The following is a 17,442-nucleotide window of genomic DNA, read 5'->3' on the forward strand; positions in this document are numbered from 1 at the left end:
TTAGCAAATACAAATTTGGAAAACATCTAACTATGGCCTCTATCAAAGAGCAGTTGGTACCGAGAAAGAAAAGGCAAGCCGACAATTACTATTTTCGTCAGATAGTTACCCATCCAACGGATCAGCAAACAGCGTCAGTCTTTGTCCTCAGGGCATCAGTCGTTTTCACCTTCAGCAAAGATAGGACAGGGCAAAGCCTCTGTATTGCATAGCTGAGGAACAAGAACTCCCCTCATATAGAGGAGATATGAGTATCAGGTAAGGAATAAGTAAAGGGTGGTTTAGAGTATCAGGACGAACAAACGGCAAAGTCTCAAAGGAAATGGCCTAAATGGCTCAGTAGAATGGCAAAGAATGGGTTGGAGTGGAATGTCCAATAAATAGCTGATTTCTGCTCAGTTCATATGGTTAAATCAAAATGGTCTAATTTACTCCTAATTCCTCGTTGGATAATAATTTGTTCATCGTTATCTCTGTCCAATAATTATTCACGCATTTCACGAGAATTTTCCACAAACCATAGTTCACATGTCGTTGATTGGCCCATGTTATTGACGTCTTCATCGGTTGGAATGTCAGGTAAGAAAAGTTACACTTTACGCACCAGTCAGTAGTTCCATTGTTTTCTCCTACCCCAGGCAACCTTGCACCTGTTACGAATTACACTGTTGCATTCAGCAAGAATGTCTCCTTGAGCAAGTCGGGTCCCATGAGAAAGAATTTACTAGAGCTACACACATCTCTAGCTTCTGGAAAAGTACAGTTTAGTGTCCTTCAGGAAAACAGCACATTGCACGTTAGAAAAAGACAGTTTAATATGAGACCAGGCATGTAGGCCCAGACCCTCGCTAAACTAAGGCCTAGTGCTTAATGTACAAACTCCTAATACATAACTCCAATTTTGATATGTTAATACAAGTTCAAAACATCAGTACATAATTAATTCAGCATTAATAACTTTCATTAGTCTTCGTATACATTGGTAGCCACTCCCCGTGGGCACATTTTAAACGCGTGCATTATTTCTACATTAACACATTTTCTATGCAGTTTCATTACACAATTGTTGGAAAATGGGTTATTGGTAGGGCAGGTAGGTACCTACACCTAGCAACAAGCCACTAACCTCCACATAGGTACAGTTAGGTCTCAGTAAATTAATCCCAGCTCTACCCTTGGTAGCTTGGCATCGAGCGTCAAGGCTTAACTTAGGAGACAAAGTGTAAAGCATTCAAATATCACAAAACAGTAATTAAATAAAACACAGGAAACAGTTTAAAAATCCAAAACCAATTTATAAAAATAGCTTATATTTTTATCTTTAAAATGACACAAAAACGATTAAAATCGGTTCAGGGGAACCGGAGATATGAATTTTTAAAGTATTATTATTTTCTAGCGCTTAGAAACAAAAAGCGCCAATCGGGTCATCTGGTTGCACCAGGACCGGGGCAAAGTCAAACTTTCAGGCCGACCGCGATGGAGCCCTGCTCGGCTACAAGTCGCGGGAGGCCTCGGTTAAAAAGTTACCTTCTGACTTAGTCTCTTTTTTGATGTTTTTCTTCCCCGGGACGAACCTGCCAGTTGAATCCGACCTCCTGGAGCCCTTGTCCGGATACGCGAAGTCGGTTTCCTCGGAGGTGATTTTTACCTTCGGACTTAGTCGTTTTTTCGAGATGAAAATCCTTCGACCGGGGTAAACCTGGATCTTAATCCGACGTCCATGGAGCCCTTCTCGGATACGATGGCTGGGAGGTCCCGGTCAACTTTTTACGTTCGGACTTAGTCTCTTTTTTGGATGTTTTTCTTTACCGGGACGAACCACGAAGTCAGGCCGGGTCGCGGTTGAGGCAAGCCGGCTATAATTTCCGCGTCGGGTCGGTCACTTTATGGAGCTTTTTTTCAAAAATTCTCCAATCTTTTCCAAACTTCTGGGGCTTCACCCAGATGTTCTTTTAAGGTTCTTTTGGGGTCCACAGCTCACCCCAAGGGTCCAGAAGTTCTGTGATGGTCCTTGGGGGTGCGGACTTCAACTCCCAAAATGCACCTGGCGCAAACTCCTTTTTGGCCACTGGACAGTGGTCAGCTGGTCGTTTTCTTCAGGAGTTGGTGCAGGGGACTCTGGTTTAGCAATTTTTCACCTGTAGCAAACAGGGAGTCCCTCCTTGAACCAGTTGAAGCCAGGCAAAGTCCTTCTTGTGGTGAAGCCCAAGTGTGCAGCTGGTGCAGTCCTTCTGAGTGCAGGGTCCAGGTGCAGGCCAGGGGTCCAGCAGGGCAGTCCTTCTTCTTCTTTAGTTCCTTTCTTGTTGAATTCTGGAGGGGATCTGAGGCGTGGGTGCAGGTCTGCCAGTTTTATCCTTGCTCCTGGGTGAAAAGCAGGGGGGGCCCTGGTTCTCCAATCAGGGACAGGGTCGTCCCCCTGTGATGACCACTTCCTGGGAAGTGTGGCAAAAATCCATCCCAGAAGGCAACAGTCTCCAAAAATCCAACATGGATGAATCTGATTTTTGGAGGTTACATCTGGCTGAGCCCACCCACTGGTGTGGCTAAAAGTCATAAACACACCCCTCTCCTGCCCTCTCCTAATCTAATCAAGGGGGCACCTAGCTGTCTGGGGTTGCAGGATGTGGGGGTGTTGCTGGGTGCTGCAAATGTCCTTCTCTGCCTTTGAAGAGCAGTTTGGCAGCCCTCCCCCTTCCTGCCTCACCATCTGCTGAGGGGAGATTTTCTCTCCCCCAAGCACATTCCTTTGTGTGAAGCCAGGCCACTTCACACCTCATTAAAGTAGCCTGGCAGAAGCTGCTGCAGGCTGACCAATCAGAGCACAGCAGCAAAAACAATGCAGAGCTGAAATTGGCAACTTTTTAGGTAAAGTCTAAACTTTTTACCTGTACTAGTTATATTAAATCCAACAACTGGAAGTTGTGGGATTTATTATAACAATCAATTTGATACCAAATTCTTGGTATGTAACATTTAAGGAGACTTTAACATTTAAAATAAAGTCTGCCCATTCTAGCCTATGAAGGCCATTTACTTCAATGAGGAAAAAATGAATTTGGCTGTTTTTACCTCACCAGGGCTTATAAATCTATTTTTATAAAGTCCCTGCTTATAGTTACATGGCACCCAGCCCTAGGGGCACATAGGGCACACCTTAGGGGTGACTTATATGTAAAAATAAGGTAGTTTAAGACTTTGGAAGTACCTTTAATTCCAAAGTCGAATTTGCATATAACTTTAATTTAAAAGCAGCCAGCAAGGCAGGCTTGCTTTTAAAATGACACTGGGCACCTCAGCAATGCACCTAGGTGTGCACCACCTATGCTGTGGTCCCTAAACCTACATGCCCTACCATATACTAGGGACTTATAGGTAGTTTAACTTAGCCAATTATAATTAGCCTAATTTGCATATCCATTTTACACAGAGCACAGGCCCTGGGACTGGTTAGCAGTACCCAGGGCACCATCAGAGTCAGGAAAACACCAGCATAAAGTGGAAAATGGGGGCAAAAAGTTATGGGGCCTCTGCAATCAGCCCCAGTTTCTCACACAACCCCCCCCAGCCCACACGCCCAGGAGACTCAGCCCAACCCTGGGAGAGTCTTCCTGGCTTGTTAGGCGAGGAAGACAGTGAAGAAAACTGGCTGTCCCTTTGCAGGGCCTACTCTGCCTTACATCCTCCTGTCAGGGTCTCTCCCTCTGGGTAGTGAACCCACCCCAACAATGAAAGGACCCATTTCAAACTGAAACTTCCCTCTAGGGGGGTCTTCCTCCTCTCTCTCTGCCAACTTGGGTAGTGAGGTGCCCACCTCCCCTACTCCAAACTTTGCTAGGGCAACACCTAGCTTACCCAAAGAGGTCACCCAACACTTGAGCAACCCCACCATGACCAATAGGGTCAGGGGGCCTACTTTGCTATTGGCCCTGGGGTCTGCCTCCCAGGCCAAGTACAGTGCTGCCAGGAAGGCTAGCACCCAGCAGAGGCTACTGACAGCTGTCAGTACCCAGAACCACACCCTAAGCTCTCCACTGACAGGTGGCTGAGCTGCTTTAGGGGCATCTTTGGGGTCCTGGCACCCCTCTTGCTGTCTAGAGTGGGGGGCTACCACCTCCTGTGGCAGACACCCTCCTTCCACTCTCCCTTCTGTCAGTGCAGGGGCAACACCTTGCATCTGGACAGCTGCCTGACTACTCAGGACTTCCTTGGGGTCAGGTGAGGCCTCACCAGTGCCAACTCTGGGCTCCCCCCTTACTGGGGCAGAGGGCCCTTGGCTCCCTGGAACTCTCTTTAAGAGTGGCCTACCTTTCCTTCTCTTCTTTCCTTTTCTTGGGGACCCCTGTCTCCTAACTGTAGGGACTGACTCCCCAGGACTTTGGGTTGGGGGGGCGCCCTGGGCGACCACCCCATCTGTGACCAGACTCACCTCTGGGAGGTCATTGCCCAGGATACAATCTAGGGGAAGGTCAGCACTGACTACCACCTTAATCCAGTCAAGGATACCCTCCCTCTCTAGGGGCACTATGGCTACAGGTTTGGAGGTGACCTCCCCTGTGGCTATCCTGACTTTCTTTGTCTTTCCTGGGACATACATGTCTGGGGTCACTAACCGGTCACTCACTATAGTGTGACTGGCACCGGTGTCTCTCAGGCCAATGGTAGGGATCCCATTCACTTGAAGGTGGTGGAAGTGCCTACTCCCACCCTCAGGGATCACCAGCTTACCATCTGGTCCTGTCTCCCAGCACAATGCTAGGAGGACTTCATCATCTGAGGAATCCTCCTCTATGGCTACACTGGACAGCCCAGTGCTAACCACCTTCTTTGGACAGGCTGCATCTCCTCTGAAGTGACCTGCCTGCTGACAGTCAAAGCAAGCCCTACTGTCCAAGAGCTTTTTTAACCCTGGGTCTCCCTGTCTCTGATTGTCAGAGTGGGAGTGGGATTTACTCTCCTCCTTCTTAGGGTTCTGGGGTACAGAGGGAGTCTCTGTGGTGGGCTTACCACCTCCCTCCTTAGGTTTTTGGGGACCTGTCCCCCCCTTCTTGGAGTCTCCCCCCTGGGACTTGACAACCACCCTGGTTCTCAACCACTCATCAGCTGCCTCCCCTAGCTCTCTAGGGTTGGTCTGCTTAGAGTCCACTAGATGCTGGCGTAACCTTTCTTGGATACAATTGGTCAAGATGTGCTCTCTCATGATCAGATTGTATAACCCCTCATAAGTATCTACTTTGTTGCCAATAATCCAGCCCTCTAGTGCCTTTAGTGAAATGTCCACAAAGTCAACCCAAGACTGGGTACTGACCTTCTGGGTGTCCCTGAACTTCATTCTATATTGCTCTGGGGTCAGACCAAACTTCTTGGCTAAGCACCTCTTCATACTAGGGTATGAATCTGCCTCCTCCCCCCTTAAGGTCAGAAGCCTATCCCTCCCTGAGTTGGGGACCAACTCCCACAAAAGGGAACCCCAGTATTGAGGCCTAACCCTTCTCATTTGGAGTGCCCTCTCAAAGGCCCCTAGCCACATATCTATGTCATCCCCCTCTACATAAGCAGGAACTACCCCCTTGGGTAATCTGGGGAAAACTCCCCCACCCATGGACACCTCAGCTTCTTTATCGCTGCTTCCATCTCTTTTCTCTTTGTATGCCCACTTTTTCTTTTCTAGGGCCAGCTTCTCTGCTTCCAAAGCTATGTATGCTAGCTGGGCCTCCAGCTCTCTTTCTCTGATGGATGGGTTCTCTCCTCCTGAAAGGACCTCCTTCCCACCACTAGCTTTGGGTCTGCCCCTAGTGACTGTGTTTACTGAGGACCGTTCTTCCACTTCCTCACTTAGGCTCAGATGCCTTCCCTCCCCTGAGTGGTTAGAGTTAGCATCTTCCCCTTTTTCTTCCCCCTCTGGAGCTTCCTCTGTCTCTACCTCTTGGGCCTCAGCCCATGCTGTCAGGGATTTAATCAGGATTTCCTTCCTGAGATTAGTGGTTGCAGGCAACCCTCTTTCAATACACAACCCCCTAAGCTGGACTACTGTCAGTGTGGGTAGGCTAGCCAGATCAAGCTCCATGGTTCCCTAGTTTTGTGTCAACAAAAACTTTTTGCAAAAATTGGAAACAAGAATTTAGAAAAATTACAAAAATTCAATAATTGAAATTAATCCAAATTAAAAATTAAAAACAATTTTTGCACTAGGACAATTTAAAGGATTTTTAATTTGTTTTACCTAAAACTGTAACGTGATATTGAACACAAGTACAGGATCCCGTCGCTGCTTCCAATTATGTTGGAAAATGGGTTATTGGTAGGGCAGGTAGGTACCTACACCTAGCAACAAGCCACTAACCTCCACATAGGTACAGTTAGGTCTCAGTAAATTAATCCCAGCTCTACCCTTGGTAGCTTGGCATCGAGCGTCAAGGCTTAACTTAGGAGACAAAGTGTAAAGCATTCAAATATCACAAAACAGTAATTAAATAAAACACAGGAAACAGTTTAAAAATCCAAAACCAATTTATAAAAATAGCTTATATTTTTATCTTTAAAATGACACAAAAACGATTAAAATCGGTTCAGGGGAACCGGAGATATGAATTTTTAAAGTATTATTATTTTCTAGCGCTTAGAAACAAAAAGCGCCAATCGGGTCATCTGGTTGCACCAGGACCGGGGCAAAGTCAAACTTTCAGGCCGACCGCGATGGAGCCCTGCTCGGCTACAAGTCGCGGGAGGCCTCGGTTAAAAAGTTACCTTCTGACTTAGTCTCTTTTTTGATGTTTTTCTTCCCCGGGACGAACCTGCCAGTTAAATCCGACCTCCTGGAGCCCTTGTCCGGATACGCGAAGTCGGTTTCCTCGGAGGTGATTTTTACCTTCGGACTTAGTCGTTTTTTCGAGATGAAAATCCTTCGACCGGGGTAAACCTGGATCTTAATCCGACGTCCATGGAGCCCTTCTCGGATACGATGGCTGGGAGGTCCCGGTCAACTTTTTACGTTCGGACTTAGTCTCTTTTTTGGATGTTTTTCTTTACCGGGACGAACCACGAAGTCAGGCCGGGTCGCGGTTGAGGCAAGCCGGCTAGAATTTCCGCGTCGGGTCGGTCACTTTATGGAGCTTTTTTTCAAAAATTCTCCAATCTTTTCCAAACTTCTGGGGCTTCACCCAGATGTTCTTTTAAGGTTCTTTTGGGGTCCACAGCTCACCCCAAGGGTCTAGAAGTTCTGTGATGGTCCTTGGGGGTGCGGACTTCAACTCCCAGAATGCACCTGGCGCAAACTCCTTTTTGGCCACTGGACAGTGGTCAGCTGGTCGTTTTCTTCAGGAGTTGGTGCAGGGGACTCTGGTTTAGCAATTTTTCACCTGTAGCAAACAGGGAGTCCCTCCTTGAACCAGTTGAAGCCAGGCAAAGTCCTTCTTGTGGTGAAGCCCAAGTGTGCAGCTGGTGCAGTCCTTCTGAGTGCAGGGTCCAGGTGCAGGCCAGGGGTCCAGCAGGGCAGTCCTTCTTCTTCTTTAGTTCCTTTCTTGTTGAATTCTGGAGGGGATCTGAGGCGTGGGTGCAGGTCTGCCAGTTTTATCCTTGCTCCTGGGTGAAAAGCAGGGGGGGCCCTGGTTCTCCAATCAGGGACAGGGTCGTCCCCCTGTGATGACCACTTCCTGGGAAGTGTGGCAAAAATCCATCCCAGAAGGCAACATGGATGAATCTGATTTTTGGAGGTTACATCTGGCTGAGCCCACCCACTGGTGTGGCTAAAAATCATAAACACACCCCTCTCCTGCCCTCTCCTAATCTAATCAAGGGGGCACCTAGCTGTCTGGGGTTGCAGGATGTTGGGGTGTTGCTGGGTGCTGCAAATGTCCTTCTCTGCCTTTGAAGAGCAGTTTGGCAGCCCTCCCCCTTCCTGCCTCACCATCTGCTGAGGGGAGATTTTCTCTCCCCCAAGCACATTCCTTTGTGTGAAGCCAGGCCACTTCACACCTCATTAAAGTAGCCTGGCAGAAGCTGCTGCAGGCTGACCAATCAGAGCACAGCAGCAAAAACAATGCAGAGCTGAAATTGGCAACTTTTTAGGTAAAGTCTAAACTTTTTACCTGTACTAGTTATATTAAATCCAACAACTGGAAGTTGTGGGATTTATTATAACAATCAATTTGATACCAAATTCTTGGTATGTAACATTTAAGGAGACTTTAACATTTAAAATAAAGTCTGCCCATTCTAGCCTATGAAGGCCATTTACTTCAATGAGGAAAAAACGAATTTGGCTGTTTTTACCTCACCAGGGCTTATAAATCTATTTTTATAAAGTCCCTGCTTATAGTTACATGGCACCCAGCCCTAGGGGCACATAGGGCACACCTTAGGGGTGACTTATATGTAAAAATAAGGTAGTTTAAGACTTTGGAAGTACCTTTAATTCCAAAGTCGAATTTGCATATAACTTTAATTTAAAAGCAGCCAGCAAGGCAGGCTTGCTTTTAAAATGACACTGGGCACCTCAGCAATGCACCTAGGTGTGCACCACCTATGCTGTGGTCCCTAAACCTACATGCCCTACCATATACTAGGGACTTATAGGTAGTTTAACTTAGCCAATTATAATTAGCCTAATTTGCATATCCATTTTACACAGAGCACAGGCCCTGGGACTGGTTAGCAGTACCCAGGGCACCATCAGAGTCAGGAAAACACCAGCATAAAGTGGAAAATGGGGGCAAAAAGTTATGGGGCCTCTGCAATCAGCCCCAGTTTCTCACAACAATATATTGCAAACTTCTACGTCCCCCAACTTAACAACCCTCCGCCTGAGGAAAGAATTTGTGATTCATGCACAGAACCCGGCCGGCGCTGTTTACAGTAATGCCTAAGCACAGTGCTCACCTGAGCGGTGTTTCCAAACCGAGGCATTGTACTGTCCGAAATACCATGGGATACGTAATTTAACTTTCACATAAAATAGGGTTAAACCAGACATACCGCATATTAAAAAGTAAACACACAATAATAAACCGACAAGGGTGGGATTTGAACACACACATGCAGAGCACAAAGGATTAGCAGTCCATCGCCTTAACCACTCGGCCACCTTATCGTGTAAAGGTCAGCTTTCAGGAGCAAAAAATATAGTAGCCGAAATGTGTTCTATGAGGTGATAGTTGTCCACACATAATAAAGAGCATATATTTACAGATTGTTATGGCAACTTGTTGTCTTCAGCTTTGCTCTAAATGACCTTGTTGTCCTTCCCTACTTCAGCTTGAATTTATATCATATATGTAATGGAATCATGAAAATTATACATTCCAAACGTGTTCCATCCATAGGTGATCTACTGTCACACTACCCTCAAATGAGCTAAGATTGCTTTATTTCAGTTGTACGTGGATTTAAAGTGCAATTTCATACAAATATTTTACTGGTATGGTGCTTTCGAGTCTCTAGGTGTCATTCATTGTTGGGGTGCTTACATGTCAACATTAGGCAGCAAATAGTACACAAATAAGGAAAACTGCCTTCCCATTTAATGTGCATTGTTCTGCAAAACGTTTTAAGTGGAAGAAAGTAAAACTTAGTTTATAAAACCGCCTAAACTGGGAGTATTGCCGCTACAGCTTTGACACTTCAGTTTAAAAACGTACGTGCATCAACAAGAAATATTTTTGAGCTAAATAAATTGCTGTCCGACTGCTCACGTAACGCATAAAACTCAGGCAGTCGTAATTACACCACATTGAAGTAATATCTTGGTGGTTTTCGTTGACGATGACTCAGCAGCAACAGATCAGATGACTTTTTATTAGTGATAGCGCATCACGGCCTTGATAAGTAAACTTACAAGGAGACACGCCTAGGTCGATGAACCTTTTGGACTACGTTCGGGGACTTCCCAGTACGAGATGTCTTTTGGCATCACAAATCAATGGATCAATATCTCAACAACAATCGCAATAACTAATCATCATGCTAATCAATAACCTTTAATGAGAGTCAATAAAGTGAACACACCATGACTTTCAGTCATGAATAAAAACACCAATTTAGTTAAGTGTTAGGATACTTATTTCCCTATTGGTTACAATCTAAAGTCATTTCTGTTAATCTCATCGGCAATTCATCTCATTAGTAACTCTTCAGATTTGCAATTAGAAATGCAATTAATCAATGCATGGAGAATATTCACTCAGTATTAACACATCATTAATAAGAACCAACTTAGCAAAGTCTCAGTAGTGCGTGATTCAAAAAAGCAAGAACTCAGTAATTTGTCTATTTGCGTCAGATTTTAGTGAACACCTTAACTAACCTCAAATTAGAATCAGCATGTTGGGCTTCATGCAAAACAATTTAGCAAACACAAATTTGGAAAACATCTAACTATGGCCTCTATTAAAGAGCAGTTGGTACTGAGAAAGAAAAGGCAAGCCGACAATTACAATTTTCATCAGATAGTTACCCATCCAACGGATCAGCAAACAGCGTCAGTCTTTGTCCTCAGGGCATCAGTCGTTTTCACCATCAGCAAAGATAGGAGAGGGCAAAGCCTCTGTATTGCATAGCTGAGGAACAAGAACTCCCCTCATATAGAGGAGATATGAGTATCAGGTAAGGAATAAGGAAAGGGTGGTTTAGAGTATCAGGACGAACAAACGGCAAAGCCTCAAAGGAAATGGCCTAAATGGCTCAGTAGAATGGCAAAGAATGGGTTGGAGTGGAATGTCCAATAAATAGCTGATTTCTGCTCAGTTCATATGGTTAAATCAAAACGGTCTAATTTACTCCTAATTCCTCGTTGTATAATAATTTGTGCATCGTTATCTCTGTCCAATAATTATTCACGCATTTCTCCAGAATTTTCCACAAACCATAGATCACATGTCGTTGATTGGCCCATGTTATTGATGTCTTCATCGGTTGGAATGTCAGGTAAGAAAAGTTACACTTTACGCACCAGTCAGTAGTTCCATTGTTTTCTCCTACTCCAGGCAACCTTGCACCTGTTACGAATTACACTGTTGCATTCAGCAAGAATGTCTCCTTGAGCAAGTCGGGTCCCATGAGAAAGAATTTACTACAGATACACACATCTCTAGCTTCTGGAAAAGTACAGTTTCGTGTCCTTCGGGAAAACAGCACATTGCACGTTAGAAAAACACAGTTTAATATGAGACCAGGCATGTAGGCCCAGACCCTCGCTAAACTAAGGCCTAGTGCTTAATGTACAAACTACTAATACATAACTCCAATTTTGATATGTTAATACAAGTTCAAAACATCAGTACATAATTAATTCAGCATTAATAACTTTCATTAGTCTTCGTATACATTGGTAGCCACTCCCCGTGGGCACATTTTAAACGTGTGCATTATTTCTACATTAACACATTTTCCATGCAGTTTCATTATACAATATATTGCAAACTTCTACGTCCCCCAACTTAACAACCCTCCGCCTGAGGAAAGAATTTGTGATTCATGCACAGAACCCGGCCGGCGCTGTTTACAGTAATGCCTAAGCACAGTGCTCACCTGAGCGGTGTTTCCAAACCGAGGCATTGTACTGTCCGAAATACCATGGGATACGTAATTTAACTTTCACATAAAATAGGGTTAAACCAGACATACCGCATATTTAAAAGTAAACACACAATAATAAACCGACAAGGGTGGGATTTGAACCCACACATGCAGAGCACAAAGGATTAGCAGTCCATCGCCTTAACCACTCGGCCACCTTATCGTGTAAAGGTCAGCTTTCAGGAGGAAAAAATATAGTAGCCGAAATGTGTTCTATGAGGTGATAGTTGTCCACACATAATAAAGAGCATATATTTACAGATTGTTATGGCAACTTGTTGTCTTCAGCTTTGCTCTAAATGACCTTGTTGTCCTTCCCTACTTCAGCTTGAATTTATATCATATATGTAATGGAATCATGAAAATTATACATTCCAAACGTGTTCCATCCATAGGTGATCTACTGTCACACTACCCTCAAATGAGCTAAGATTGCTTTATTTCAGTTGTACGTGGATTTAAAGTGCAATTTCATACAAATATTTTACTGGTATGGTGCTTTCGAGTCTCTAGGTGTCATTCATTGTTGGGGTGCTTACATGTCAACATTAGGCAGCAAATAGTTTACAAAGAAGTGAAACTGCCTTCCCATTTAATGTGCATTGTTCTGCAAAACATTTTAAGTAGGAGAAAGTAAAACTTAGTTCATAAAACCGCCTAAACTGGGAGTATTGCCGCTACAGCTTTGACACTTCAGTTTAAAAACGTACGTGCATCAACAAGAAATATTTTTGCGCTAAATAAATTGCTGTCCGACTGCTCACGTAACGCATAAAACTGAGGCAGTCGTAATTACACCACATTGAAGTTATATCTTGGTGGTTTTCATTGATGATGACTCAGCAGCAACAGATCAGATGACTTTTTATTAGTGATAGCGCATCAGAGCCTTGATAAGTAAACTTACAAGGAGACACGCCTAGGTCGATGAACCTTTTGGACTACGTTCAGGGACTTCCCAGTACGAGATGTCTTATGGCATCACAAATCAATGGATCAATATCTCAACAACAATCGCAATAACTAATCATCATGCTAATCAATAACCTTTAATGAGAGTCAATAAAGTGAACACACCAGGACCTTTCAGTCCTGAATAAAAACACCAATTTAGTTAAGTGTTAGGATACTTATTTCCCTATTGGTTACAATCTAAAGTCATTTCTGTTAATCTCATCAGCAATTCATCTCATTAGTAACTCTTCAGATTTGCAATAAGAAATGCAATTAATCAATGCATGGAGAATATTCACTCAGTATTAACACATCATTAATAAGAACCAACTTAGCAAAGTCTCAGTAGTGCATGATTCAAAAAAGCAAGAACTCAGTAATTTGTCTATTTGCGTCAGATTTTAGTGAACACCTTAACTAACCTCAAATTAGAATCAGCATGTTGGGCTTCATGCAAAACAATTTAGCAAACACAAATTTGGAAAACATCTAACTATGGCCTCTATCAAAGAGCAGTTGGTACCGAGAAAGAAAAGGCAAGCCGACAATTAAAATTTTCATCAGATAGTTACCCATCCAACGGATCAGCAAACAGCGTCAGTCTTTGTCCTCAGGGCATCAGTCGTTTTCACCATCAGCAAAGATAGGACAGGGCAAAGCCTCTGTATTGCATAGCTGAGGAACAAGAACTCCCCTCATATAGAGGAGATATGAGTATCAGGTAAGGAATAAGTAAAGGGTGGTTTAGAGTATCAGGACGAACAAACGGCAAAGTCTCAAAGGAAATGGCCTAAATGGCTCAGTAGAATGGCAAAGAATGGGTTGGAGTGGAATGTCCAATAAATAGCTGATTTCTGCTCAGGTCATATGTTTAATCAAAACTGTCTAATGTACTCCTAATTCCTCGTTGGATAATAATTTGTGCATCGTTATCTCTGTCCAATAATTATTCACGCATTTCACCAGAATTTTCCACAAACCATAGTTCACATGTCGTTGATTGGCCCATGTTATTGACGTCTTCATCGGTTGGAATGTCAGGTAAGAAAAGTTACACTTTACGCACCAGTCAGTAGTTCCATTGTTTTCTCCTACTCCAGGCAACCTTGCACCTGTTACGAATTACACTGTTGCATTCAGCAAGAATGTCTCCTTGAGCAAGTCGGGTCCCATGAGAAAGAATTTACTACAGCTACACACATCTCTAGCTTCTGGAAAAGTACAGTTTCGTGTCCTTCGGGAAAACAGCACATTGCACGTTAGAAAAACACAGTTTAATATGAGACCAGGCATGTAGGCCCAGACCCTCGCTAAACTAAGGCCTAGTGCTTAATGTACAAACTCCTAATACATAACTCCAATTTTGATATGTTAATACAAGTTCAAAACATCAGTACATAATTAATTCAGCATTAATAACTTTCATTAGTCTTCGTATACATTGGTAGCCACTCCCCGTGGGCACATTTTAAACGTGTGCATTATTTCTACATTAACACATTTTCCATGCAGTTTCATTACACAATATATTGCAAACTTCTACGTCCCCCAACTTAACAACCCTCCGCCTGAGGAAAGAATTTGTGATTCATGCACAGAACCCGGCCGGCGCTGTTTACAGTAATGCCTAAGCACAGTGCTCACCTGAGCGGTGTTTCCAAACCGAGGCATTGTACTGTCCGAAATACCATGGGATACGTAATTTAACTTTCACATAAAATAGGGTTAAACCAGACATACCGCATATTAAAAAGTAAACACACAATAATAAACCGACAAGGGTGGGATTTGAACCCACACATGCAGAGCACAAAGGATTAGCAGTCCATCGCCTTAACCACTCGGCCACCTTATCGTGTAAAGGTCAGCTTTCAGGAGGAAAAAATATAGTAGCCGAAATGTGTTCTATGAGGTGATAGTTGTCCACACATAATAAAGAGCATATATTTACAGATTGTTATGGCAACTTGTTGTCTTCAGCTTTGCTCTAAATGACCTTGTTGTCCTTCCCTACTTCAGCTTGAATTTATATCATATATGTAATGGAATCATGAAAATTATACATTCCAAACGTGTTCCATCCATAGGTGATCTACTGTCACACTACCCTCAAATGAGCTAAGATTGCTTTATTTCAGTTGTACGTGGATTTAAAGTGCAATTTCATACAAATATTTTACTGGTATGGTGCTTTCGAGTCTCTAGGTGTCATTCATTGTTGGGGTGCTTACATGTCAACATTAGGCAGCAAATAGTACACAAATAAGGAAAACTGCCTTCCCATTTAATGTGCATTGTTCTGCAAAACGTTTTAAGTGGAAGAAAGTAAAACTTAGTTTATAAAACCGCCTAAACTGGGAGTATTGCCGCTACAGCTTTGACACTTCAGTTTAAAAACGTACGTGCATCAACAAGAAATATTTTTGAGCTAAATAAATTGCTGTCCGACTGCTCACGTAACGCATAAAACTCAGGCAGTCGTAATTACACCACATTGAAGTAATATCTTGGTGGTTTTCGTTGACGATGACTCAGCAGCAACAGATCAGATGACTTTTTATTAGTGATAGCGCATCACGGCCTTGATAAGTAAACTTACAAGGAGACACGCCTAGGTCGATGAACCTTTTGGACTACGTTCGGGGACTTCCCAGTACGAGATGTCTTTTGGCATCACAAATCAATGGATCAATATCTCAACAACAATCGCAATAACTAATCATCATGCTAATCAATAACCTTTAATGAGAGTCAATAAAGTGAACACACCATGACCTTTCAGTCATGAATAAAAACACCAATTTAGTTAAGTGTTAGGATACTTATTTCCCTATTGGTTACAATCTAAAGTCATTTCTGTTAATCTCATCGGCAATTCATCTCATTAGTAACTCTTCAGATTTGCAATTAGAAATGCAATTAATCAATGCATGGAGAATATTCACTCAGTATTAACACATCATTAATAAGAACCAACTTAGCAAAGTCTCAGTAGTGCGTGATTCAAAAAAGCAAGAACTCAGTAATTTGTCTATTTGCGTCAGATTTTAGTGAACACCTTAACTAACCTCAAATTAGAATCAGCATGTTGGGCTTCATGCAAAACAATTTAGCAAACACAAATTTGGAAAACATCTAACTATGGCCTCTATTAAAGAGCAGTTGGTACTGAGAAAGAAAAGGCAAGCCGACAATTACAATTTTCATCAGATAGTTACCCATCCAACGGATCAGCAAACAGCGTCAGTCTTTGTCCTCAGGGCATCAGTCGTTTTCACCATCAGCAAAGATAGGAGAGGGCAAAGCCTCTGTATTGCATAGCTGAGGAACAAGAACTCCCCTCATATAGAGGAGATATGAGTATCAGGTAAGGAATAAGGAAAGGGTGGTTTAGAGTATCAGGACGAACAAACGGCAAAGCCTCAAAGGAAATGGCCTAAATGGCTCAGTAGAATGGCAAAGAATGGGTTGGAGTGGAATGTCCAATAAATAGCTGATTTCTGCTCAGTTCATATGGTTAAATCAAAACGGTCTAATTTACTCCTAATTCCTCGTTGGATAATAATTTGTGCATCGTTATCTCTGTCCAATAATTATTCACGCATTTCTCCAGAATTTTCCACAAACCATAGATCACATGTCGTTGATTGGCCCATGTTATTGATGTCTTCATCGGTTGGAATGTCAGGTAAGAAAAGTTACACTTTACGCACCAGTCAGTAGTTCCATTGTTTTCTCCTACTCCAGGCAACCTTGCACCTGTTACGAATTACACTGTTGCATTCAGCAAGAATGTCTCCTTGAGCAAGTCGGGTCCCATGAGAAAGAATTTACTACAGCTACACACATCTCTAGCTTCTGGAAAAGTACAGTTTCGTGTCCTTCGGGAAAACAGCACATTGCACGTTAGAAAAACACAGTTTAATATGAGACCAGGCATGTAGGCCCAGACCCTCGCTAAACTAAGGCCTAGTGCTTAATGTACAAACTCCTAATACATAACTCCAATTTTGATATGTTAATACAAGTTCAAAACATCAGTACATAATTAATTCAGCATTAATAACTTTCATTAGTCTTCGTATACATTGGTAGCCACTCCCCGTGGGCACATTTTAAACGTGTGCATTATTTCTACATTAACACATTTTCCATGCAGTTTCATTATACAATATATTGCAAACTTCTACGTCCCCCAACTTAACAACCCTCCGCCTGAGGAAAGAATTTGTGATTCATGCACAGAACCCGGCCGGCGCTGTTTACAGTAATGCCTAAGCACAGTGCTCACCTGAGCGGTGTTTCCAAACCGAGGCATTGTACTGTCCGAAATACCATGGGATACGTAATTTAACTTTCACATAAAATAGGGTTAAACCAGACATACCGCATATTAAAAAGTAAACACACAATAATAAACCGACAAGGGTGGGATTTGAACCCACACATGCAGAGCACAAAGGATTAGCAGTCCATCGCCTTAACCACTCGGCCACCTTATCGTGTAAAGGTCAGCTTTCAGGAGGAAAAAATATAGTAGCCGAAATGTGTTCTATGAGGTGATAGTTGTCCACACATAATAAAGAGCATATATTTACAGATTGTTATGGCAACTTGTTGTCTTCAGCTTTGCTCTAAATGACCTTGTTGTCCTTCCCTACTTCAGCTTGAATTTATATGATATATGTAATGGAATCATGAAAATTACACATTCCAAACGTGTTCTATATTATGTGATCTACTGTCACACTACCCTCAAATGAGCTAAGATTGCTTTATTTCAGTTGTACGTGGATTTAAAGTGCAATTTCATACAAATATTTTACTGGTATGGTGCTTTCGAGTCTCTAGGTGTCATTCATTGTTGGGGTGCTTACATGTCAACATTAGGCAGCAAATAGTATACAAAGAAGTGAA

General features: G+C 43.0%; 3 non-coding genes across 3 annotated transcripts; all 3 read right to left on the reverse strand.

The window, feature by feature from the left end:
• Positions 1-11,652: 11,652 nt before the first annotated feature.
• Positions 11,653-11,734, reverse strand: TRNAS-GCU (transfer RNA serine (anticodon GCU)). The gene has a single exon. It is a non-coding gene; the product is annotated as a tRNA-Ser (tRNA).
• A 2,564-nt stretch (positions 11,735-14,298) lies between these two features.
• TRNAS-GCU (transfer RNA serine (anticodon GCU)) lies at positions 14,299-14,380 on the reverse strand. Its single transcript has one exon. It is a non-coding gene; the product is annotated as a tRNA-Ser (tRNA).
• Positions 14,381-16,945: 2,565 nt separating this feature from the next.
• Positions 16,946-17,027, reverse strand: TRNAS-GCU (transfer RNA serine (anticodon GCU)). Its single transcript has one exon. It is a non-coding gene; the product is annotated as a tRNA-Ser (tRNA).
• Positions 17,028-17,442: the final 415 nt, after the last annotated feature.

This window comes from Pleurodeles waltl, chromosome 12 (genome assembly GCF_031143425.1).
Source record: "Pleurodeles waltl isolate 20211129_DDA chromosome 12, aPleWal1.hap1.20221129, whole genome shotgun sequence".
NCBI lineage: Eukaryota > Metazoa > Chordata > Amphibia > Caudata > Salamandridae > Pleurodeles > Pleurodeles waltl.